Here is a 26,516-nt window from a genome sequence, read left to right as displayed (position 1 = left end):
TGTGATTGAGTTGGCATAATCCCATAGATTTACAAATAGAATTTATTGTGAAAATTACTATGCTACTTGGGAGTAGTATTGCAATTTGATAATAGAAAGCTTTCGAAAAGGAACTATTATATGCCTATGTAGAATGACCTTATGAGCACAAGAAACAGCAGAAGATACAAACAATGCTTATATTTAATTCCTTCAACCCTATATAAAATTATAAACAAGCAGACAATTTTAACATTTGGAAAGTTGATATTTTCCTAAGTGTTTATTTTTAATTACATAGGATAGGCCAGTGAGTTTAAATAATTTAAATCTTTCATCATTTTTCTGTATTTAGGTTGTACAATGGTGACATATTGAAATATGTCTAGGTTTCTACTGATAACTACCTCAGAAAAGCAATATGCTTTTGGAATTAGAAGACCACTTAGAGCTAGGGTCCTATCTGTGCCTTAATTCAATTCATGTAAACTATTTTTTTCTGTACTGCAAGATAAAATTAATGTCGAATTTCTAAAGTGAATGCTATATGCAAAGGGCATTTATGTAATTGAAAATATCACCATCGTGTTGGGACTATATTATCCAATTTCTGAAAATTGGAGCAGCATGTTCCAACTAGAAAAACAGTTTTTGATAAAAATCAATTTTAGTGTTTTGTGATACAGCAGATTTTTTTATTGTGAGAAACACTTTTGATCAAAGTTAGAAAAATATTCAATGTTTTTTTTTGTTTTTTTTTTAAGAAATCAGTTATTTCCCTTAGCAAGTTGAGTTCCACCGTGCACGTGAATGCATGCTGCTCTTTTGGCTTTTATGGAGGACCAACTTCACTTTATTGTCTTTCATCTTGATAGTCTAGCTCCACAGTGAGAGCCTATCAGACCAGTAAGTCACGAGTGACCATGAGCCCTGGCTTCAGCTCTCATTGGAACAGCAGCCAACCAGCCTGGAATACATACTCCTTTCCAAGGGCAAGCTTACACTACCAGTCGCATGCCAGCTACACCTACTGTACTGGGCATCCTACTGTAAGTACACTTCTTTTTGTATTTACTAAATTATGTGTTTTGCACATATATTTTGAAACTATAATAGCTTTTTCCTCTATTAAACTGTCTTGGTTTTATTTTTTAAGTGATGAAACTTTTGAGACAAGTATATGTACCTACTAGTCTTGCGTAAAAAGGATATACAAAGGAAAGTGTCTTAAGTAGTAGTAGTAGTAGTATGCTTCAGTGATTTTTGTGAAAAGTTTGTTCCATTTTAAATATTTTAAGGTGAAATTGATTGGTGGAATATTTAAATGGTATATGAAGATTGAATGGTCATATGTCTCTGGTTTTATTTTTCTGAATTCATTTTGGCATTACTTATGAATATCATTGGTTGGTTTATATAGCATACAATGTCTTCAAATTGGCATCTAAGAGTTATTGTTTATCCCTATTTAGTTAATAAACTTGTTGATTTTGAATAACACGTAGACGTTCATTTGTACTTAGGTATTTCTCCAATTAGTGCTACATAGGATTCTGAGATTGGTGGCCGTATCAGACTCAAAGGGAAGATCAACTTTTGTTGGAAAAAATGAATATATTAATTGTAAGCTATTTAGAATACTTGCTTTTGTCATTCAAATTTTCTTTTTATCTTATTCTAATAATGAAATATAGATACTTTTATATTTTTGAAAATTACATTTTTAGTACTTGTAAAGTATCATGATGAATGTTGATTTCGAAGATGTTTATTTACTTTTAAAACTCTAAACAAAAGACTCAGATGATGAGAGTCACTCATGCCTTTGATAGTTTTTTTTAATTATCATTAATTGTAAGCATGTTTTCTTCCTTCAACCATTCAAAAGGCTAAATAAGGAATTCTTCACTTTGTCTATCATGTTTGCATTTCAAAGTTATAGAATTATCAAATTTTCCAGGCTTCTAAATTGAGAAACTGTTTCAAATATCAAATCACCAATTTACTTTACAAAAGTCTTAAAGAATCCACTCAAAATGCAAATTAGTGTTAAAATGTGATATGGAAATGCCTATCAAAATTTAAATTACATACTTTTGATTCAATAATTAAACATTTGTCATTTAATTGGGCAAGTATGAGAAAATGTACACAAACACCATTATAGCAACAAGAATTGTGCCCCATATTTTATAATATAAGGAAAATGTACCCAAATAACCTTTATTAATTATCATCCACCCTAATTCACTAAAGCTTGATTCAGCATTTTTAATATTATTATTTTTCAACAGTATCTGGTAAAGGCAGGAAGGGATAAAGATAGCCAAGTTCTATTTTTGCAGAACTGCATTCTAAGTAGTAGAGATCCATAAAGGAAACTTTAAAAATCAAATAAATCAGAAAAATGTGTAGTAAAATGAAGTGCTACACAGAGACAGAATTCCAAAAGATGGAAAAGATAGAGAACAAACCATAAGGTGGCCATTTGGTTTGTATAGTTCAGTGACCAATGTAAAGAGAAATATTTTCCAGATAACTATGGCAGAATTAAAACTCATAATTTATAACGAAACTATTTTATATTAAAATTTATACTGAAATCGCTGCATAACCCATGAATACCATATGTTAAATTTCAAGAATTTAGGTAATTTAATCACCGACTGGCAGAAAATTTCTGCAATTTAACCCTAGTCTTTGAACTAAGGTTGAAACCATTAGTCAATCGAGTCATTATTTCTTTAAGATTTGAACAAAAAAACAAAGTGAGCAACACATTCCTGAGGAGCACCCTAAACAGAGAAAACAGTGTGATGCATGAAGCAGAACTGATTTTTTATTAACTAGTCAGACTAAAACTTGAACCTGGAACTTATTTGGGGAATAATGGTAGCAGATAAGTTCAGCAAGAACGACAGGAGTCAGTAAATGTAGTTCTTTGTAATTTAGAGAATGTGGTTTCCATTGTACTTAAACATACTTGGAAACCATTGAGTCTTTTAAATAACACAAAAATATTTAAATCTATTTTTTAATTTGAGAGTAAAAAGAAGAAAACTATCAATTAGAAAATAATTGAAACACATGTGAGCATACATGAAAACACAGAAACTGAGGATAAGTAGGGGTATACTTCTATGAAATTGAAGTTATACGTAAGAGGAATACATTTTTTCTTATTTATAATTTTATCCATTTGATGCTAAAATACAATATATTTTATAATGACAAAAAGCTGAATACATTTTCATAAAATAGTTTTTTCCTTCAGGCATGAGTTGTCAATCCATATTGTGACAAATTGCAATTTAATTAAATATTTCTATTTGTATTCTTATTGGTCACAAAGTCTTCTAAAAGTAACTGACATTTATGAGCACTTAATATTTTCATTCTTTGTACTAAGCACATTTATGTTTTATATATATACATATATGCACAATAGCTCAAGGAAGTAGGTAACATTATTATCATCATTTTAAATGTTGGTGAAAAGATACTCAGAAAATATAAGTATCTTGCCTCAAGTTACCCATTTAACAGCAGAACCAGAGAGACATATGTTGATTGTCTTGTCTCCAATCAGTTTTCCTATTCATTGCTTTTTATTGCTGCCTGACTGAGCTCTGGAGTATTCATTTATAGGTAGAGGTTGGACAGGTTTAATATAGGAGTACAGTTGTTGAGTTCTGAAGGAAAACTCTCAAAGTATCAATGTGTTTCATAATATTTATTTGGTTTCATATAGAAAGCCAAAGTACTAGAGAAATATTAGAGCTCCAAAATATGAGAGTAAATGTCATTGTTGCTTTGTAGTATTAGAGCCACAAAGGCTTTGTGGTTCAAACCACAGGAAGGGAATTCATGTCTGAATGGATGCCAGTCATTTTCTTGTCATCTAATTTACTAGCCTTCACTGAAGCTAGAAATGCCTTGACTGACCAGAGAGATTCTGGTCCTTTCTCTAAGTTACTATTTTGAAATTTACCACCTAATTTCTGTAGTTTTAAAGATCAGCTCAAATGATCTTTGCAAAATGGTACCCCTGTGCCTCCTTTACCATTATTGTTAAATTCCCATCTTCTCAAGGGTCTTGAGTATTTGTGACCTTGTAAAAATCTTTTCCTTCCTTCCTTCCTTCCTTCCTTCCTTCCTTCCTTCCTTCCTTCCTTCCTTCCTTCCTTCCTTCCTTCCTTCCTTCCTTCCTTCTTTCCTTCCTTCCTTCCTTCCTTCTTTCCTTTTTCTTTTTTCTTTCTCTCTTTCTTTCTCTCTTTCTCTCTTTCTCTCTTTCTCTCTTTCTTTCTTTCTTTCTTTCTTTCTTTCTTTCTTTCTTTCTTTCTTTCTGTCTGTCTGTCTGTCTGTCTGTCTGTCTGTCTTCCTTCCTTCCTTCCTTCCTTCCTTCCTTCCTTCCTTCCTTCCTTCCTTCCTTCCTTCCTTCCTTCTTTCTTTCTTTCTTTCTTTCTTTCTTTCTTTCTTTCTTTCTTTCTTTCTTTCTTTCTTTCTTTCTTTCTTTCTTTCTTCTTTCTTTCTTTCTTTCTTTCTTTCTTTCTTTCTTTCTTTCTTTCTTTCTTTCTTTCTTTCTTTCTCTTTCTTTCTCCTTCCTTTTTTTCTTTTTTTGCTATCTCAGCCATGCTCAAGAGTTACTCCTGACTCTGCAGTCAAGAATCACAACTGGCAGACTTGGAGACCATATGTGATGTCTGGGATTACATCCAGGGGGCTGCATACAAGGCAAACTCCTTACCTGCTGTGCTATTGCTCTGTCACTACTTTGCTAAAAATTGTAAAATACATTTATAATTCTGTCTGAGCAAGGGAAGATTTTCTTCAAGACTTTTAAAATATAATCTATTTGTTTCTTATGACTACTAAAACAAAATAATCGCTTTCCATGGACTTGAAACAAAAGTATATGTTTATTTTTTATTAAGAATTTTTATTGTGACCAAAGTGGATTACACATCTTTCACAGTAATAATTTAGGTACATAACAGCATTGAACACTGGTGTGGCATTCCCACACCAGTGTTGCTCTCTCTTCAACCCTGTTCCCAGCATGCATCCCTATCCCCCTCCATTGCAAGCTTTCCAAGCTGCTAGAATAAGTCCCCTCTGTGTCTAGCTTGTTGTATATTGTTGTATATTGGGTATCAATTCTGTTTTTGACTTTGGGTTTGGTGTTTAATACTGATAATGTTTTTAAATTTCTACTCAATGTTCATACAACTGTTTGGTCTTGGTGCCATACATTTCCCCCTTCCTCAATTTATGAGGCAGAACAAGATGATTCAAGTTATGTGGATCTGTTTGAAAGGGGAAAAAAACAGAAAAGCAAAAATAAACAAAAAAACCCTGAGAGGAGTCCATGTAGAGGATAATAAATATCAATTTAAGAGTCTGAAGAGATAGCATGGCGGTAATGCGTTTGCCCAGCATCTCATAAGGTCCTCCGAGCCTGCCAGGAGTGATTTCTGAGCCTAGAGCCAGGAGTAATCCCTGAGCGCTGCAAAAAAAAAAAACAAAACAAAAAAAAAAAACTCAAAAAATCAATTTAAGAGAAGAAAGGGAGAAAGGAAGAAAAACTTCGTCACAAAAAGACAAGAAAATAAAAAAAAACAGACAAACAATAAAACAAAACTAAAACTACAATGACAAAACAAACAAACAAAAAACCAAAAAGCACAACTACAATACAGACAACAACCAAACAATAATCATGAGTCTGAAATAAAAAGGAAAAAATATGCATCATTCCCCTCCCCTCTTGCATAGGCACAGTAAATATTGGGGCGATTAGAGAGGGAATTCCCTGAAACAAAAGTATATTTTATTTTAGTTTATTTTAGTGCATCAGAGTATCAAAGGGTAGAATTTAGAATGGGTTCTTTGGGTCAAAATCAAGATGTCAGTAGGATTAAACTTTTTAAGCAGAATAAAAATCACTCTAAAAGCATCTAGCTTTTAGAGAACTCTGATGATCACATTTCCTCATTTCTTGTTTACTGGAAGAAGCATAGAATTTTCAAATCTATTTCTATTGACTTGTTATACAATCTTTTCTGTATATAGTCAAGCATTTTCTGCCCTTATCATATAAAGAATTTTTTGTTTGTTTTGTTTTTTTGGGGGGAGGCACACCTAGTGATGTTCAGGATTACTTCTGGCTCTGTATGGTAGTGCTCAGGGGGACAATTTGGGATGTTGGTATTGAATTTAGGTTGGCTGCATGCAAGGCAAGTGTCCTACCTGCTGTAGTATTATTCTGCCTCTCACATATTTTAAATTGCATTTCAGAGCTCAAATAATCTCAGATAATTTTATTATGTATTAAACACACTCTCTTCCCACCTTCTCTCTCTCTCATCATTGTCCTCCTATTTTTTAAAATAAAACTTTTTACTGGGCCCGGAGAGATAGCACAGCGGCGTTTGCCTTGCAAGCAGCCGATCCAGGACCAAAGGTGGTTGGTTCGAATCCCGGTGTCCCATATGGTCCCCTGTGCCTGCCAGGAGGTATTTCTGAGCAGACAGCCAGGAGTAACCCCTGAGCAATGCCGGGTGTGGCCCAAAAACCAAAAAAAAAAAAGAAAAAAAAACCAAAATTTTTACTTAAAAAAAGATCTTAATGATGATGAATGTTTCTTGTGTCATATAATATTTAAAAAGAATGGATTTTGATTGTTGAAAACTGGGTGAATTCTATATTTATCTGCCCAAATCATAATATTCATTGATTTGAATTAATGTTGTAATCATTTTCTAAATATTTTGAATTTGATGCTAATTTTTCTTGAGGCATACAATATGAATAGATTTATCAAAGTGATAGAGAATTGAAATAAATAACCTATTATTCATAGCATTTAAAGTTTACTGATAAGGGCCGGAGAGATAGCATGGAGGTAAGGCATTTGCCTTGCCTGAAGAAGGTAGGTGGTTCGAATCCCAGCACCCCGTATGGTCCCCTGAGCCTGCCAGGAGTGATTCCTGAGCATAGAGCCATGAGTAACACCTGAGCGCTGCCAGGTGTGACCCAAAACCAAAAACCAAAAAAAAAAGAAAAAGAAAAAGGATAATTAAAAAATAAATAAATAAAATTTACTGATAGTCATTGACATTGATTTGATTGTTCAGATATGTTTTCCCACTTCTAAATGGAGGTAGAAGAGGATGCCTCAAAGCCATTCTTTAGAATAAAATGTGAATAAAAATTAATTTAAACTCTTCCAAAGTTTGATTCATATACATGAATAAATTGGCTGAATAGCTATGCTGTCCTCCAACTTTGGGAAGAAAATGGAAGGAAGTGCAATATTTAAAGGTAGGAAAATAGTTTAGTAATTTGCCTCGTAATTCGAATATTAAATATAGCATTTCTCATTATTTAAAGAAATTTATAATATAAATTTCATACCTAATCAGGTTACTTGTAGCATTTCATTATTATGGTTATTTAAAATTGTTTAATGAGTATGTGAACTTTTATTTGATATTATCGTCACACATTAAGTATTAATCCTGTTAACTTCATGACTTGACATATGGAATTAATTAAAGCTTCTGCAATTTTTTATACATTGATAGGCATTAACTACCTGGGTATTGTGCTCACAATAGAAGTAGGGCAGCATTTTGTGGCAACTCTATTCTCTCCCTGAATCTTCTTCTCACTTGTGCCTTTCTTTTCTTTCCTTTCCTTTTTTTTTTAAATCAATATCACAGGCAATCATCAAGGAAGGGAAGCAGTGAAAGATGAAAAGTAGCAGTGTATTATCCTATCTTCATTTCTAAGACCAAAGATCTGTGTAGTATTTTCTTTTTCTTCAGTGAGGAAGGAACTTATGCCTCTGCCCTTTTGGGAATAATCAGAGATCTTATGCCAACTACAAGGCAGTGACCAGTTAACAGGTAGAGAGCATTTAATTATTAAGACAAAGTAAAAGTGATGAAGAAAAGAAAAGATAAATGATTAATAAGCAGAGATAAAGTAAAAAGTGCTAAAGGAAAGAGTTGATAAATAAGTAATAGGAGTATATTTCGAGATTAAGCCTAACCAAGAGGGTGAATGCTTCTTTTAAGGCATAGCAGGCAGGCTGGGGAGAAAGGCTTGGCGCTAGTTTTCTTTACAAAAAAATCCCCCAAAACTTCTGAGATTTAAGGCAGAGACTTAGTACTGTATTAGAATTGTATTTTATTCATTTCATTCTCTCTTTGGTCATTGAATAGCTATTTTTTGTTAGATAAAGTTTAGAACACGTTAGATAACAAATTAAGTGGCAAAATTTCTAATTAACCATTAGAAACTCGTCCTCTTCTAGAAGTTTAGTTGTCAAATCAAACAATTGTATTTAAATTCTTTGATAGTGATATTGCCCTACAACTAAGGTCTTTGCCCTGTCAAAGAAACAATTATGTCCATTAAAGTGGCATTATCATCTGACTCTTAAACACAAATCTTATGCTTTTTTATGGCAGGAAAAAATTCTTCTGGCTTTGTACATATGAAATTAGAATGGCTATAAGACATCATTTTCCAATATAAGCAAAATTATTTCTCAACATTACTCACATATATATATATATAAGTAGCAAGTACTCCTGAACAGATTCCTTAACTATGAGCTTCAATTTACATGACACAAAGATAATTTAGAATCCCAAATATGTGAGAATTTTGAAACTAAGCAGTTGCTAGAGCTTAAATTATTCATTTTTTTGTTAACCAGTTACAGTTATTTCACTTAAAATATTTTGTGCTTCAGTACTTTTGACAATTAACATGGCTCAACTCTAACTTAATAAGTATATTAACAAACTTGTAATAATAGATTCAGCAAATTTCCAAGAAATTGGAACATTTTAAGTGAAATTATGACAAATATTCAATTTCCATGAGTTAACTTTTATAAACTGAAGTCTGATTACTCACTTATACTTTTTATCTATCAAGTCATGGTATTTTATTTATTTTTATATCTTTATTTAAACACCATGATTGCATATAGGACTGTAGTTGAATTTCAGTCACAAGAAGAACACCCTCCTTCACCAGTGCAACATTCCCACCACCAATGCACCCTATATCCCTCCATCCACTTATACTTTAACTGTGAGAGTCTTCATACATTCTACTTTCTGGCTTATGCTTAGTTTCTAGCTATTTATAATGTCCAATTTCACTCTCAAAAATTTCCAAGTTTGGAAGACAAATGATCTTTTTTGCTTTGTACAAAAGACACATTTCCTGCACATAAATTTTACTTTGTTCAATTGCATTTGGGTATAAAAACTTCCCAGGAGGGTACCAAAAAGATGAGTCTTGTAATCGTGTAATCATAACATGTCCAAGGCAGTGCCATTTTCCCTAGAGCTTCAAATCACTATGGGACTAAGTAAAGTAAACAAATTATAATAACAGGATTTTCTTAATTGAAGTTGGGGTAAGGAACTCTATCAGTTAAGACTTTTCAGTTTCTAATATAATAGAGTAAAGAGCCAGAGGAATGGTCCATGGTAGCAAGCTTGCCATATAGTGTGAGGAATTGCAGTAAGGGCAGAAAATCAACCACTATGACAATGATAGTTGGAAATGAACAATCTGAATGAGATAAAGAGAGAAAGACTAAGAGACACAGAGAGAGAGAGAGAGAGAGAGAGAGAGAGAGAGAGAGAGGGAGAGGGAGAGGGAGAGGGAGGGAGAGAAGGAGAGGGAGGGAGAGAGGGAGAGAGAGAGGGAGAGGGAGGGAGAGAAGGAGAGGGAGGGAGAGAGGGAGAGAGAGAGAGAGAAGAAAAATGCCTGCCATAGAGGCAGGTAGAGGGGAGGGCATGGAGGGAAGGAATGAAAGTAGGAACATTGTTGATGGGAAATGCCCACTGGTAAAGGCATGGGTTATGGACAGTGTATGACTGAAATTCAACCAATGACTGAAACTCAACACTATCTCATGGTGACAAAAATTTAAATTAAATTGAAAAATTAATATTAATAATGATTTGGGGGGTATTTTTGTGTGGGTTTTTTGTTTTCTTTTGTTTGGGGCCACACCAGGTGACACTAGGGGTTACTCCTGGCTATGCACTCAGAAATAAATTAAACAAATGATAAACTACTCTTTAAGAAATGAAAGTAAAAGCTACCTCTCTTATTGCTACTATTGCTACTAGTAGTATTACCCATGAACCAAAATCAGTCAGCATTGTTCAAAATGTTTCAAGTTAGACCTACAAAGACTGAATGTAGATGAGAGATTTTCTATATTTACATAAAAATTGAAGATATTTGAGTTAAATAAACTGTAATTGCTCTCTTGGATCTATGTATATTGCCACCTAAGCAAATTGTAGTTTCTATTGGCACAAAGAAAAATGGATATTGGTAAAGCAGCAACCAGTATTTGCTATAGGGCTCAGACTTGTTTTATTTTGCTTACCCTGGTATGTAATTCCCTAAAAAGAAATCAAGACTCTTTCGAAAGCAGTTTTAAATGCCATGTGCCAAATGTCCATTGTTGCCTTCAGAACAATATTTAATCCAAATCAAATTCATTTTGATACATCTACTTTGTGACATTTTATTGTACATAATTCAAGCAGAATACACTTGATCTTACTATTTTAAAAGTAGTAAAATAGTACATGCACACAATTTTTATCATGATCTGTAGAAGCTAAGACTTGTACCATTTAAGTGTACTGTACCTTTATTCAGCATCTACTGTTTGTTTATATTACACAGAGAAATTGAGTCCTAACCATGACTCTTCAATTTTTTTTTTAATTTTAATGAGTTGTATTTTTAGCATTCTAAGCTAAGCTTATGTTGGACATTAGATTTGGCTGGCGCATGATGCACAAAGAATAGTAGAGGAAGAAAAAGGAGAATAATACAAGAGATTATGTTTTAAAGTGGCTAAAAGCCTGAGAGGAAGAAAATGGAAAATCATTAAACTTATCAGATTCTACTTCCTCCTTCATAAAGTGGAAAGAAGATAACCTATTTTCTGAGATAGTAGGAAGAATTATTTTTTTATTGTTTTGGGCCCATAACTAACTAAGCTAAAGGTAAACTCACTCTGCTCAGGTACCATACCTGGCAAACTCGGGAACCATATGGAGTACTGGGGATCAAACTTTAGTGAACTGCTTGAAAGGTCAACTCTTTACCTATAGTAATACTGAGATTGTAATAACTTAATAAGACATACAAAGTTTTATAAAATCACTTACCTGTTGAAAATTAGTTATTTATAATTAGTTAAAATATGAAAGAAATAACTTTTTAAGTAAATTTTAATTTAATCACTATGAAATATATTTTTAAAAAGCTCATGATTAAGTTTCAGTTATACAATGTACGTTCCAGTGCACATTTCCTGCCTTCAATGTCCCATTCTTTCCTCCCATTGTCTCCTCTCTTACCTGCCTGCCTGTATGGAAGAAATTTTTTTTCTCTTTCTGTTTCTCAGTTTTTCTTTCTTTGAGGGGGCCACATCCAGTGATGCTCAGGGGTTATTCCTGGCTATGTGTTCAGAAATCGCTCCTGGCTTGGGGGACCATATAGGATGCTGGGGGAAGGAGGGAGGGATGGATGGAGGGAGAGAAAGAAGGAAGGAAGGAAGGAAGGAAGGAAGGAAGGAAGGAAGGAAGGAAGGAAGGAAGGAAGGAAGGAAGGAAGGAAGGAAGGAAGGAAGGAGGAAGGAAGGAAGGAAGGAAGGAAGGGAAAGAAAGAAAGAAAGAAAAAAAGAAGAGAAAGAAAGAAAGAAAGAAAGAAAGAAAGAAAGAAAGAAAGAAAGAAAGAAAGAAAGAAAGAAAGAAAGAAAGAAAGAAAGAAAGAAAGAAAGAAGGAAAGAAGGAAAGAAAGAAAGAAAGAAGGAAAGAAGGAAAGAAGGAAAGAAAGAAAGAAAGAAAGAAAGAAAGAAAGAAAGAAAGAAAGAAAGAAAGAAAGAAAGAAAGAAAGAAGGAAGGAAGGAAGGAAAGAAAGAAAGAAAGAAAGAGTAAGAAAGAAAGAAAGAAAGAAAGAAAGAAAGAAAGAAAGAAAGAAAGAAAGAAAGAAAGAAAGAAAGAAAGAAAGAAAGAAAGAAAGAAAGAAAGAAAGAAAGAAAGAAAGAAAGAAAGAAAAAGAAAGAAAGAGAGAAAAGAGGGCAGGCGCCTTTACCCCTTTCACCACTGCTTCAGTCCTTCTATTTTCCTTCCTTCCTTCCTTCCTTCCTTCCTTCCTTCCTTCCTTCCTTCCTTCCTTCCTTCCTTCCTTCCTTCCTTCCTTCCTTCCTTTCCTTCCTTCCTTTCCTTCTTCCTTCCTTCCTTCCTTCCTTCCTTCCTTCCTTCCTTCCTTCCTTCCTTCCTTCCTTCCTTCCTTCCTTCCTTCCTTCCTTCCTTCCTTCCTTCCTTCCTCTATGATGTTTGGGTATTATTACTAAAGTAATTTTAAAATCTCACAAATGAGTGCAAGCATTCTATGCCTATCCCTTTCTTTCGAACTCATTTTGCTCAGCATAATACTCTCCATATCCATCACGTATAAGCAGATATCTTGATTTTATTATACCTAACAGCTGCATAGTATTTTATTGTGTACATGTGACACTGTGTCTTTATCTACTATTATATTTTTGGATAATTGGGGGAGCTGTTTCATCCTGTTGTGAATAATGCTGCAATAAACAAAAGGAGTGCAAATGCCTTTCTACATTGCTGTTTTAAGTTTCTAGATTATATTTCCAGAAGCGAAAGTGCTCTGTTATATGGAAGATCAATTTCTAGTATTTTTGAGTGATGTCCATATTGTTTTCCAAAATGGTTGGACCACTCTATATTCCCACCAGTGGTAAAGGAGAGTCCTTTTTTCTCCACATCCATGCCAGCACTGGTTGTTCTTGTTCTCTTGTGTGATGTTTCTGTGGTGTAAGATGATATCTCATTGTTGTTTTGATTTGCATCTTAAAAAGTAATCATTGTGGGGCCGGAGAGATAGCATGGAGGTAAGACGTTTGCCTTTCATGCAGGAGGTCATCGGTTCGAATCCCGGCGCCCCATATGGTCCCCTGTGCCTGCCAGGAGCAATTTCTGAGCCTGGAGCCAGGAATAACCCCTGAGCACTGCCAGGTGTGACCCCCCCCCAAAAAAAAAAAAACCAAAAAAAAAAAAAGTAATCATTGTAATTTTTATAAGAAATGGATGTTAGACACACTGGTTGATTTATTTTAATAGCATTTCTATTTAGACATAGATTGCAAAATACTGCGATTTCTCATGTGATCATGTATGACTGTATATTCCAAAATTTTCCCTTCATTATTATTATTATTATTATTATTATTATTATTATTATTATTATTATTATTAGTCATCCATAGTATAGTAAAGACCAGAAAGGTGTTTAAATAAGGTCTTAAATAACAGTGGCCTCAACTGATAGTTTCCAGAGGGGTCCAAGATTGATATATTTTTTTTGGGCCACACCCGGCGGTGCTCAGGGGTGACTCCTGGCTGTCTGCTCAGAAATAGCTCCTGGCAGGCACGGGGGACCATATGGGACACTGGGATTTGAACCAACCACCTTTGGTCCAGGATCGACTGCTTGCAAGGCAAACACCGCTGTGCTATCTCTCCGGGCACGATATACATTTTTTATTCTCAAAGGCACAGCTTCCCAAATAAAATTGAGAATTCTCTTCTACATCTCACCCTGACCTTTATTTTCTTCAAATGATTTGGAGAGCTGAAGTTTTTATTTTAAGGTTTTCTTCTTTTTAAATATTTTTTCTTTATTTAGATATCTTGATTACAAATATGATTGTGATTAGGTTTCAGTCATGTAAAGAACACCATCCTTCACCAGTGCAACATTCCACTACCAATGTCCCAAATCTCCCTCCATCCCACCCCAACCCCACCTGTACTCTAGACAGGCTTTCTTGTTCCCACATTCATTCAAATGATTGTGGTAGTTCTCAATGTAGTTATGTCTATAACTTCACTCACCACTTTTCCTGTTGAGCATGAAGTGAGCTGGAAGTTCCAGCCCTCCTCTCATTGTCTCTGAGGATTGTTGCAAAAATGCCTTTTATTTTTCTTAAAACCCATAGATCAGTGAGACTATTCTGTGTCTCTCTCTCTCTGACTTATTTCACTCAGAATGATGGATTACATGTACATCCATGTATAGGAAAATTTCATAACTTCATCTCTCCTGGTGGCTGCATAATATTCCATAGTGTATATGTACCATAGTTTCATTAGCCATTCATCTTTTGAAGGGCATCTTGGTTGTTTCCAGAGCCTGGCTATTGTGAATAGTGCTGCAATAAATATAGGTGTGAGGAAAGGGTTTTTGTATTGTATTCTTGTGTTCTTAAGGTATATCCATAGGAGAGGAATAGCTGGGTCGAATGGGAGCTTAATTTCCAGATTTTGGAGGAATCTCCATATCGCTTTCCATAGAGGTTGGACTAGACGGCATTACCACCAGCAGTGGATCAGAGTTCCTTTCTCTCCACATCCCCGCCAACACTGATTGTTCTCATTCTTTGCAATGTGTGCAAATCTCTGTGGTCTGAGATGGTATCTCATCATTATTTTGATTCGCAATTCCCTGATGATTAGTGATGAGGAACATTTTTTCATGTGCCTTTTGGCCATTTGTATTTCTTTTTTATCAAAGTGTCTGTTCATTTCTTCTCCCCATTTTTTGATTGAATTAGATGTTTTTTCTTGTAAAGTTCTGTCTGTGCCCTGTATATTTTGAATATTAGCCCCTTATCTGATGGGTATTGGGTGAATAGTTTCTCCCACACGGTGGGTGGCTCTAATTTCCTGGGCACTATTTCTTTTGAGGTGCAGAAGCTTCTCAGCTTAATGTATTCCCATCTGTTTATCTCTGCTTCCACTTGTTTGGAAAGTGCATTTTCCTTGAAGATGCCTTTAGTCTCAATGTCATGGAGTGTTTTACGGATGTATTGTTCTATATACCTTATGGTATCAGGTCTGATGTAAAAGTCTTTTTAATCCATTTGGATTTTACCTTCGTACATGATGTTAACTTGGGGTCTATATTTGCTTTTTTGCAGGTGGCTAACCAGTTCTGCCAGCACCACTTGTTGAAGAGGTTTGCCCTGCTCCACTTAGGATTTCTTGTTCCTTTGTCAAAAATTAGGTGATTGTATGTCAGGGAACATTGTCTGAAAACTCAAGCCTATTCCACTGATCTGAGGGTCTGTCTTTATTCCAATATCATGCTGTTTTGATAACTATTGCTTTGTAGTACAGTTTAAAGTTGGGGAAAGAAATGCCTCCCATTTTCCTTTTCTCTAGGAGTGCTTTAGCTATTCAAGGGTGTTTATTATTTTAGATGAACTTCATAAGTGTTTGATACACTTCTTTGAAGAATGTTATGGGTATTTTTAAGGGAATTGCATTAAATCTGTATAATGCTTTGGGGAGTATTGCCATTTTAGTGATGTTAATTCTACCAATCCATGAGCAGGGTATGTGTTTCTATTTCTGTGTGTCCTCCCTTATTTCTTGGAGATGGGCTTTATAGTTTTCTTTGTATAGTTCCTTAACATCTTTGGTTTGACTCCAAAATATTTGAGTTTGTGTGGCACTAATGTGAATGGGATTCCTTTCTTGACATCCATCTCTTCCCTATCATTATTGGTGTATAAAAAGGCCATTGATTTCTGTGTGTTAATTTTGTAGGCTTCCACCTTGCTATATGAGTCTATTGTTTCTAGAAGCTTTTTGGTAGAGTCTTTAGAGTTTTCTTAGTAGAGTATCATGTCATCTGCAAACAGTGAGAGCTTGACTTCTTCCTTTCCTATCTGTATTCCCTTGATATCCTTTTCTTGCCTGATCGCTATATCAAGCACTTCCAGTACTATGTTGAAGAGGAGTGGTGAGAGCGAAAAGCCTTGTCTTGTACCAGAATTTAGAGGAAAGGCTTTTAGTTTTTCTCCATTGAGCATAATATTTGCCATTGCCTTGTGGTAGATGGCTTTAACTAGACTGAGACAGGTTCCTTTCATTCCCATCTTGCTGAGAGTTTTGATCAAGAATGGGTGTTGGACCTTATCAAATGCTTTCTCTGTGTCTATTGATAAAATCATGTGATTTTTATTTTTCTTGTTGATAATGCTGTGTATGAGTTTGATAGATTTATGGATGTTAAACCGTCATTGCATTCCTGGGATGAAACCTACTTGATCGTAGTGTATGATCTCCTTGATGAAGTATTAAATCCTATTTGCCAGGATTTTGTTGAAGATCTTTGCATCTGCATTCATCAGGGATATTGGTCTGTAATGTTCGTTTTTTGGCAGCATCTCTGTCTGGTTTTGATATCAAGGTGATGTTGGCTTCATAAAAGCTGTTTGGGAGTGTTCCTGTTTTTTCAATTTCATGGAAGAGCCTGGCTAGGATTGGTAGTAGCTCCTCTTGAAATGTTTGAAAGTATTTATTAGTAAATCCATCTGGGCCTGGACTTTTCTTTTTTGGCAGATGTTTGATTACAGTTCCAATTTCCTCAATGGGGGTGTTTAGATATGCTACATTATCCTTACTTAACTGTGGAAGGTTATAAGTATCCAAGAATTTATCCATTTCTTATAGGTTCTCATGTTTAGTAGCATAAAGTTTCTCAAAGTAGTCTCCGATTACCCTTTGGATCCCTGCAATATCTGTTGTGATCTTCCGCCTTTTCATTTCTAATACGGGCTATCAGATCTCTCTCTTTCTTTGTGAGTTTTGCCAATGGTCTATTAATCTTGTTTATTTTTTCAAAGAATCAACTTCTGATTTCGTTGATCTTAGGTATCGTTTTTTGGTTTTCCATTTCATTTATTTCTGCTTTTAGCTTTGTTATTTCCTTCTGTCTCCCTATTTTTGGTTCCTTTTGTTGGTCATTTTCTAATTTTATGAGCTGCATCATTAAGTTATTCAGATATGCTCCTATTTCCTCCCTGATGTGTGCTTGTAAAACTATAAATTATCCTCTCAGGACTGCTTTTGCTGTGTCCCATAGATTCTGACAGTTTGTGTTTTTATTATCATTTGTTTCCAGGAAAGTTTTGATTTTTTTCTTTGATTTCATCTTGGACTCACTGGTTCTTCAGTAGCAGGCTGTTTAATTTCCAATTGTTAAAGTTTTTCTTCTGTGTGCCTATGTAGTTCACATCTAACTTCAGAGCCTTGTTGTCAGCAAAGGTAGCCTGCAAGATTTCTATCCTCTTGATTTGATGAAGGTATGTTTTATGTGTCAGATGTAGTCTATTCTGGAGAATGACCCATGTACATTGGAGAAGAATGTGTATCCAGGATTTTTGGGGTGGAATGTTTATATATATAATATATAATATTATATAATAAAAAATTATATATATATATATTAGTCCTCTTTCTTCCATTACTTTTTTCAGGCCTAGTATGTTTTTGTTAGGTTTCAGTCTGGTTGACCCATCGGGTGTTAATAGGGCCGTGTAGAGGTCTCCCACAATTATTGTTTTATTATTGATATCTTCTTTCAAATTTGTCAGTACTTGTATTAAATACTTTTCTGGTCTCTCAGTGGGTGCATATATGTTTAATAGTCTGATTTCTTCCTATTGAACATATCCCTTGATTAGTAATAGTTCCTTCTTTGTCCCTTAAAACTTTTCTGAGTATAAAGTTGGTGTCATCAGATATTAATATGGCCACCCCAGCTTTTTTAAGGGTATTGTTTGCTTGGATGATTTTCCTACAGCCTATGATTTTGAGTCTATGTTTGTTTTGACTGTTTCAGGTGTGTTTCTTGTAGGCAGCAGAAGGTTGGATTCATCTTTTTGAGATATTTTGCCACTCTGTGTCTTTTAATTGGTGATTTTAGTCCATTGACATTGAGGGAGATGATTGTCATAAGATTTATTGTCATCTTTGTGGAGAAGTTTGCTGTGTTTGTTATTCTCTGTTGTCTTAAAGTAGACCTTTCAGTTTTTCCTTTAAGGCTGGTTTGTCATCTGTGAAGTTTCTGAGCTGTTGTTTATCCATGAAGCTATGTATCCTTCCTTCAAACCTGAACACGAATCGGGCTTGGTGCAGTATTCTCGGTGAGGCATTCATTTTATTCAGTCTTGTCACAATATCCCACCACTGTGACATGTCTGCTGTAAGTTTTATGGATGCTCCTTTGAATGTAATTTCCCTTTTTGATCTTGCTGCTTTCAGTATTCTATCTCTATCTGTGGAATTTGACATGGTAACGAGGATATGTCTTGGGGTATTTTTCCTTGGGTCTCTTTTAGCTGGTACTCTTCGGCCATGCAGGATTTGATTGCATGTAGTCTTTAACTCTGGGAGTATCACTTTGATGATGTCTTTGACAGTTGTTTCTTCCTGAAGATCTCCTACCTGCACTTCTGGGACTCCAATGATTCTTATGTTGGTTCTGTTGAGTTTATCAAAGATTTCTATTTTAATTTGTTCACATTTCTTGAGTATTTTTTTCATTGACTGATCCTTTGTCTTACGGTTCTTTTCCAGTTTCTTCTGCTGTGTTTAGTTTTTCTGCATATCATCTTCCAGCACTCCGATTCTGTCATCTGATTTTACCCTGCTGGTGAGGCCATCCACTGACTTTTTCAGTTGAGCTACCGTTTTTTTCAGATCTGTTATTTCAGTTTGGAGTTTTCTAATTTCTGTCTTTGTGTTCTGTTCAGATCGATCTATGCTTTCTTTGAGTTCTACAAACATCTTCCATATTTCTATTCTAATTTCCTTATCTGAGAGGTTAATCAGATGGTTGGAATTTTTTAGGTCATCCATGCTAACATCTTCATTCTCTGTGTATGGTGTTTGCCTGCGAATTTTCCCCATTGTCATGCTTGGAGTGTGATTTTTTTCTGCGTGTTGTGGTGGGGTTCATTGGTTAGAAAGAGTGCGCAGCCGCGAAGCTAAGCAGAAAGACCAGGCTTTTCTGAGGATGCAAGGTGACATTTTTTTTGGGGGGAGGGTGTGCACCCTAGGCCTCTAAGGTGAGCTTCAGGTATTCAGGAAAGACAGACAGGCACAGAAAAGATTTCCCTTGGAGTTCTCAAGTCATCAAAGCCGGAGAGCTGAAGTTTTATCTGGTTCACTACATGCTATGTTTTTGCTTTCTAGCTATGAGAGTGTCTTTTTCCATGGCCTTTACTGTCTCCTAATCATCCAGCTCGATCTTAATAAAGCTGGCTTGACACTATTTAATTTGTAGTATTCAAAACAGATGTTCTGAGAAAGACTCAGCTTTCCATCTGGTCTTTGTCCATACTGGCTGCTATGAGAGATTGAATTTCATAAGATATTGTTGGAATTCCAATAGAAACTTTTGTTGCTCAATTCTAATATCCAGAACTCTTTATTATACATTAATATTTTTAAAAAATTCACTGCCTTGATAATTTTAATATGAAAATTGATTACACAGATATAACATTACCTTAAGGAACACAATTTAAAATCTATAAAATATTACCCTTTAGAAATAAACTGTTCTAAGCTACTATTAATGATAGCCTAATATCTTAGTAATTTGGGCCTAATCCTTAGGGTGAGATTTAACAGTCTTTAGAAAATGAATTTGATATCTGATAATTAAGGAATGACAAGGAAGAAATGCATCATCATACTTTAAATAAAAACACACAGAAAGTTTTGCATTTATTAGTGTAATTCTAAATGCTAAAACTAATGAAATTTATTAAATTTATATTTATCTGCTAACTATATGAAAGAAAAACTTATAAAATTAACTTGTTAAACCTGTTTTTGAAAGTTAATTGTAAATAAACTTCTATTATGATGTTTTATTGATAATAAAAATTAACATTTAAAGTTTAAAAATGAAACAAGTCTCTTATTTCACTCAGAATCTTAATAAAGGAAAAAATTATCAATTATTTTATATAAGATATTCAATGCTTCTTCTCTTTTTCAATATTCTTTTTTATATATTTTATTTTAACACCTGGATTACATACATAATTGTGTTTGGGTTTCAGTCATGTAAATAACACCACCCATCACCAGTGCAACATTCCCATCACCAATGTTCCAAATCTCCTTCCTCCCCATCCAACACCCGCCTGTACCCTAGACAGGCTTTCTATTTCCCTCATACATTCTCATTATTAGGATAGTTCAAAATGTAGTTATTTCTCTAAATATATATCACTCTGTTTGTGGTGAGTTTCATGAGGTGAGCTGTAACTTCCTGGCCTTCTCTCTTTTGTGTCTGAAAATTATTATTGCAAGAATGTCTTTCATTTTTCTTAATATCCACAGATGAGTGAGACCATTCTGCATTTCTCTATCTCTGACTTATTTCACTCAGCATAATAGATACCATGTACATCCATGTATAGGAAAATTTCATGACTTCATCTCTCCTGACAGCTGCATAATATTCCATTGTGTATATGTGCCACAGTTTCTTTAGCCATTCAACTGTTGAAGGGCATCTTGGCTGTTTCCAGAGTCTTGCTATGGTAAATAGTGCTGCAATGAATATAGGTGTAAGAAAGGGGTTTTTGTATTGTATTTTAGTGTTCCTAGGGTATATTCCTAAAAGTGGTATAGCTGGGTCATATGGGAGCTCGATTTCCAGTTTTTGGAGGAATCTCCATATCACTTTCCATAAAGGTTGATCTAGATGGCATTCCCACCAGGAGTGGATAAGAGTTCCTTTCTCTCCACATCCCTGCCAATACTGTCTGTTCTCATTCTTTGGGATGTGTGTCAATCTCTGTGGTGTGAGGTGGTACATTATAATTGTTTTGATTTGCATCTCCCTGAGGATTAGTGATGTGGAGCATTTTTTCATGTATCCTTTGGCCATTTGTATTTCTTCGTTGTCAAAGTGTCTATTTCTACTTCCCATTTTTTGATGGGATTAGATTTTTTTTTCTTGTAAATTTCTGTCAGTGCCTTGTATATTTTGGAGATTAGCCTCTTTTTTTCTTTTTTTTTTTAGCCTCTTTTTTTTCATTTTTTTAGTTAAACAACTTTATTACATACATGATTGTGTTTGGGTTTCAGTCATGTAAAGTACACCACCCATCACCAGTGCAACATTCTCATCACCAATGTCCCAAATCTCCCTCCTGCCCACCCAACCCCTGCCTGTACTCTAGATAGGCTTTCTATTTCCCTCGTACATTTTTGTTATTAGGATAGTTCAAAACGTAGTTATTTCTCTAACTAAACTCATCCCTGTTTGTGTTGAGCTTCATGAGGTGAGCTGGAACTTCCAGCTCTTTTCTCTTTTGTGTCTGAAAGATATTAGTGCAAAAATGTCTTTCGTTTTTCTTAAAAGCCATAGATGAGTGAGACCATTCTGCATCTTTCTCACTCTCCCTGAATTATTTCACTCAGCATAATAGATTCCATGTACATCCATTAATAGGAAAATTTCATGACTTCATCTCTCCCGACATCTGCATAATATTCCATTGTGTATATGTACCACAGTTTCTTTAGCCATTCATCTGTTGAAGGTTATCTTGGTTGTTTCCAGAGTCTTGCTATTGTAAATAGTGCTTCAATGAATATAGGTGTAAGGAAGGAATTTTTTTATTGTATTTTTGTGTTCCTAGGGTATATTCCTAGGAGAGGTATAGCTGGATTGTATGGGAGCTCGATTTCCAGTTTTTGGAGGAAACTCCATATCGCTTTTCATAAAGGTTGAACTAGATGACATTCCCACCAGGAGTGTATAAGTGTTTCTTTCTCTCCACATCTCTGCCAACACTGTCTGTTCTCATTCTTTGTGATGTGTGCCAATCTCTGGGGTGTGAGGTGTTACTTCATAGTTGTTTTGATTTGCATCTCCCTGATGATTAGTGATGTGGAGAATTTTTTCATGTGTCTTTTGGCCATTTGTATTTCTTCTTTGTCAAAGTGTCTGTCCATTTCTTCTCCCCATTTTTTGATGAGATTAGATGTTTTTTTTCTTGTAAAGTTCTGTCAGTGCCTTGTATACTTTGGAGATTAGTTTCTCCCACATAGTGGGTGGCTCTTGTATCCTGGGCGCTATTTCCTTTGAGGAGCAGAAGCTTCTCAGCTTAATATATTCCCATCTGTTAATCTCTACTTTCACTTGCTTAGAGAATGCACTCTCCTCCTTGAATTTGCCTGTACTCTCAATGTCCTGGAATGTTTTGCCTATGTGTTGTTCTATATATATTATGGTTTCAAGTGTGATATCGAGGTCTTTAATCCATTTGGATTTTACCTTCATACATAATGTTAACTGGGGGGTCTAAGTTCAATTTTTACAAGTGACTAGCCAGTTGTGCCAAAACCACTTGTTGAAGAGACTTTCTTTTCTCCATTTAGGATTTCTTGCTCCTTTATCAAAAATTAGGTGATTGTAAGTCTGGAGAACATTTTCTGAGTATTCAAGCCTATTCCACTGATCTGAGGGCCTGTCTTTATTCAAATACCATGCTGTTTTGATAAGTATTGCTTTGTAGTAAAGTTTAAAGTTGGGAAAGTTATTCCTCCCATATTCTTTGTCCGAATGATTGCTTTGTAGTAAAGTTTAAAGTTGGGAATGTAATTCCTCCCATATTCTTTGTCCGAATGATTTCTTTAGGTATTCTAGGATGTTTATAGTTCCAAATGAAATTCAAAAGTTCCTGATCCACTTCTTTGAAGAATGTCATGGGTATCTTTAGAGGGATCACATTAAATCTGTTCAATGCTTTGGGAATTATTGCCATTTTGATGATGTTAATCCTGCCAATCCATGATCAGGGTTTCTTCTTCCATTTCCGCACGTCCTCTCTTATTTTATGGAACAGAGATTTATAGTTTTCTTTGTATATGTCCTTCACATTTTTAGTCAAGTTGGTTCCAAAATATTTGAGTTTGTGTTGCACTATTGTTAATGGTGTTGTTTTCTTAATATCCATTTCTTCCTTATTACTATTGGTGTATAGAAAGGCCATTGATTTTTGTGTGTTAATTTTGTAGCCTGCCACCTTGCTATATGAGTCTATTGTTTCTAGAAGCTTTTTAGTAGAGTCTTTAGGGATTTCTAAGTAGATTATCAGATCATCTGCAAACAGCGAGAGCTTGACTTCTTCCTTTCCTATCTGGATTCCCCGTATATCTTTTTCTTGCCTAATTGCTGTAGCGAGTACTTCCAGTGCTATGTTGAATAGGAGTGGTGAGAGAGGACAGTCTTGTCTTGTGCCAGAATTTAGAGGGAAGGCTTTTAGTTTTCTCCATTAGGATATTTGCCACTGACTTGTGGTAGATGCCCTTAACTATATTGAGGAAGGTTCCTTTCATTTGCTTCTTGCTGAGAGTTTTGATCAAGAATGAGTGTTGGAACTTATCAAATTCTTTCTCTGCATCTATTGATATGATCATGTAATTTTTATTTTTTTGTTTTGATGTTGTGTATTATATTGATAGATTTACGGATGTTAAACCACCCTTGCATTCCTGGGATAAACCTAGTTGACATAATGGAAGATCTTCTTAATGAGGCATTGAATCCTATTTGCCAGGATTTAGTTGAGGATCTTTGCATCTGCATTCATCAGCAATATTGGTCTGTAATTTTCTATTTTCATAGCATCTCTGTCTGGTTTAGGTATGAAGGTGATGTTGGCTTCATAAAAGCTATTTAGAAGTGTTCCGTTTTTTCTATTTCATGAAAAAGTCTTGCCAGGATTGGTAATAGTTCCTCTTGGAAAATTTGAAAGTATTCATTAGTAAATCCATCTGGGCCTGGGCTTTTATTTTTGGGTAGACATTTGATTACAGTTTTAAAATCAACAATAGTGATGGGGGTGATTAGATATGCTACATCCTCTTCATTCAACCGTGGGACATTATAAGTGTCCAAGAATTTATCCATTTCTTCCAGGTTCTCATTTTTAGTGGTATAGAGTTTCTCAAAGTAGTTTCTGATTATCCTTTGAATCTCTGCCATATCAGTAGTGATCTCTCTTTTTTCATTCCTAAACGAGTTATCAAGTTTCTCTCTCTCTCTCTTTTTTAGTTTTGCCAGTTGTCTATCAATCTTGTTTATTTTTTCGAAGAACCAACTTCTGCTTTCTTTGATCTTTCAGATTGTTTTATTGGTTTCCACTTTGTTGATTTCTGCTCTCAGCTTTGTTATTTACTTCTGACTTTTTATTTTTAGGTCCTTTTGTTGAGTACTTTCTAATTCTATGAGCTGTGTCATTAAGCTTTTCAGGTAGGCCCCTTCTTCCTTCCTGTGTGCTCTTGCAAAGCTATAAATTTTCCTCTGAGTACCACTTTTACTGTGTCCCATAAGTTGTGATAGTTTGTGTCTTTAATAGCATTTGTTTCCAGGAAAGTTTTGATATCTTCCTTTATTTCATATCGTACCCACTGGTTATTCAGTATGAGGCTATTTAACTTCCAGGTGTTAATGTTTTTCTTCTGTGTCCCTTTGCAGTTCACATATAATTTCAGAGCCTTGTGGTCAGTGAAGTTAACCTGCAATATTTTTATTCTTGATATTATGAAGGTTTGTTTTATGTGCCAGCATGTAGTGTATCCTGGAGAATGTCCCATGTACATTGGAGAAAAATGTTTATCCAGGTTTCTGAGGATGGAGTGTCTTATATATATATATCTACTAGGCCCATTTCTTCCATTTCTCTTCTCAGGTCTAGTATATTCTTCTTGGCTTTCAGTCTGGTTGACCTATCCAGTGTTGACAAAGTCATGTTGAGGTCCCCCACAATTATTGTGTTGTTATTGATATTATTTTTTGATTTGTCAACAATTGTATTAAAGATTTTGCTGGCCCCTCATTCAGTACATATATGTTTAGGAGAATGATTTTTTTCCTGCTGTACATATCCCTTGGTTAATGCAAAATGTACATCTTTGTCCCTTACAACCTTCCTGAGTATAAAGTTTGCATTATCTGATATTAGTATGGCCACTCCAGCTTTTTTATGGGTGTTGTTTGCTTGGATAATTTTCCCCAGCCTTTTATTTTGAGTCTATATTTGTTCTGACTACTCAGGTGCGTTTCTTGTAGACAGCAGAAAGTTGGATTGAGTTTTTGATCCATTTAGCCACTCTGTGTCTCTTAACTGGTGCATTTAGTCCATTGACAGTGAGAGAGAGAATTGTCCTGGGATTTAGTGCCATCATTATATTGAAATTTGGTGTGTCTTTTGGTCAGTCTTTTTTTTTTGTTTTGTTTTTTTTTTTTTGTTTTTTTGGGCCACACTCGTTAGATGCTCAGGGGTTACTCCTGGCTACGCACTCAGAAATTACCCCTGGCTTGGGGGAACCATATTGGACACCGGGGGATCGAACCTTGGTCCTTTCCTTGGCTAGTGCTTGCAAGGCAGACACCTTACCTCTAGTGCCACCTCGCTGGCCCCTTTTGGTCAGTCTTGTCTTTAATTAGATCTTTCAGTTTTTTCTCTTAAGACTGGTTTTGAGTCTGTAAAGTTTCTGAGCTGTTGTTTGTCTGTGAAACCTTGTATTTTTTCGTCAAATCTAAAAATGAGTTTTGCTGGGTACAGTATTCTAGGCGAAGCATTTATTTCATTGAGTTTTGTCACTATGTCCCACCACTGCCTTCTGGTCTTGAGTATTTCTGGTGACAGGTCTTCTGTAAATCTCAAGGATGTTCCCTTGAATGTAATTTCCCTTTTTGACATTGCTGCTTTCAGAATTCTGTTGCTATCTTTGGGATTCGTCATTGTGACTAGGAATGTGTCTTTCGGTAATTTTTCTGGGGTCTGGTTTGGTTGGAACTTTTTGGGCATGCAGGATTTGATCACATATATTCTTTAGCTCTGGAAGTTTCTCTTTAATGATGTTCTTGACCATTGATTCTTCCTGGAAATTTTCTTCCTGTGCCTCTGGGACTCCAATGATTCTTAAGTTCTTTCTTTTGAGCCCTTCATAGATTTCTATTTTCATGTGTTCACATTATTTGACTAATTTTTTCATTGTCTATTCATTTAAGTTTTTTTTTCCAATCTGTCCCACTCTATGAAGTTGTTTTTTATCTTATCTTCCACAGATTTAATTCTATTCTCAGCTTCTGTTAGCCTGTTGGTGAGTTTATCCATTTTGTCATTCCATTCGTTTACTGATTTTTTAAGCCTGTTATTTGACCTGTTATTTCATTTTGGAGATTTGTGATTCTGTCTTCATATTTTCTTGGTTCTTATTAGTGTTCTCTTCAACTCGATCCATGGTTTCTTTGATTTCTTTGAGCATATTCCATATTTCTTGTCTATACTTCTTATTTGAGAAATTGATTAGTTGCTTGGCCATTTTCTGTTCATCAGAATTGTGATCTTCATTCTCTATGTCTGATGATGGCCTGCATTGTTTCCCCATTGTCGCACTTGTATTTTGGATTTTTCTACGTGTTGTGGTGGTATTCATTGGCTAAATGATGTGGGGGCCACGCTCCTCTGGCTCTGCCCTTTCTGTGTGAGTTGACTTGCCACCAAGGAAGGGGAGCCCTCTGTGGATGAAGCCTCACACAGGACCAAACCTTAGGCCCTA

This window comes from Suncus etruscus, chromosome 20 (assembly GCF_024139225.1).
Source record: "Suncus etruscus isolate mSunEtr1 chromosome 20, mSunEtr1.pri.cur, whole genome shotgun sequence".
NCBI lineage: Eukaryota > Metazoa > Chordata > Mammalia > Eulipotyphla > Soricidae > Suncus > Suncus etruscus.
This window is presented reverse-complemented; position numbering follows the sequence as displayed.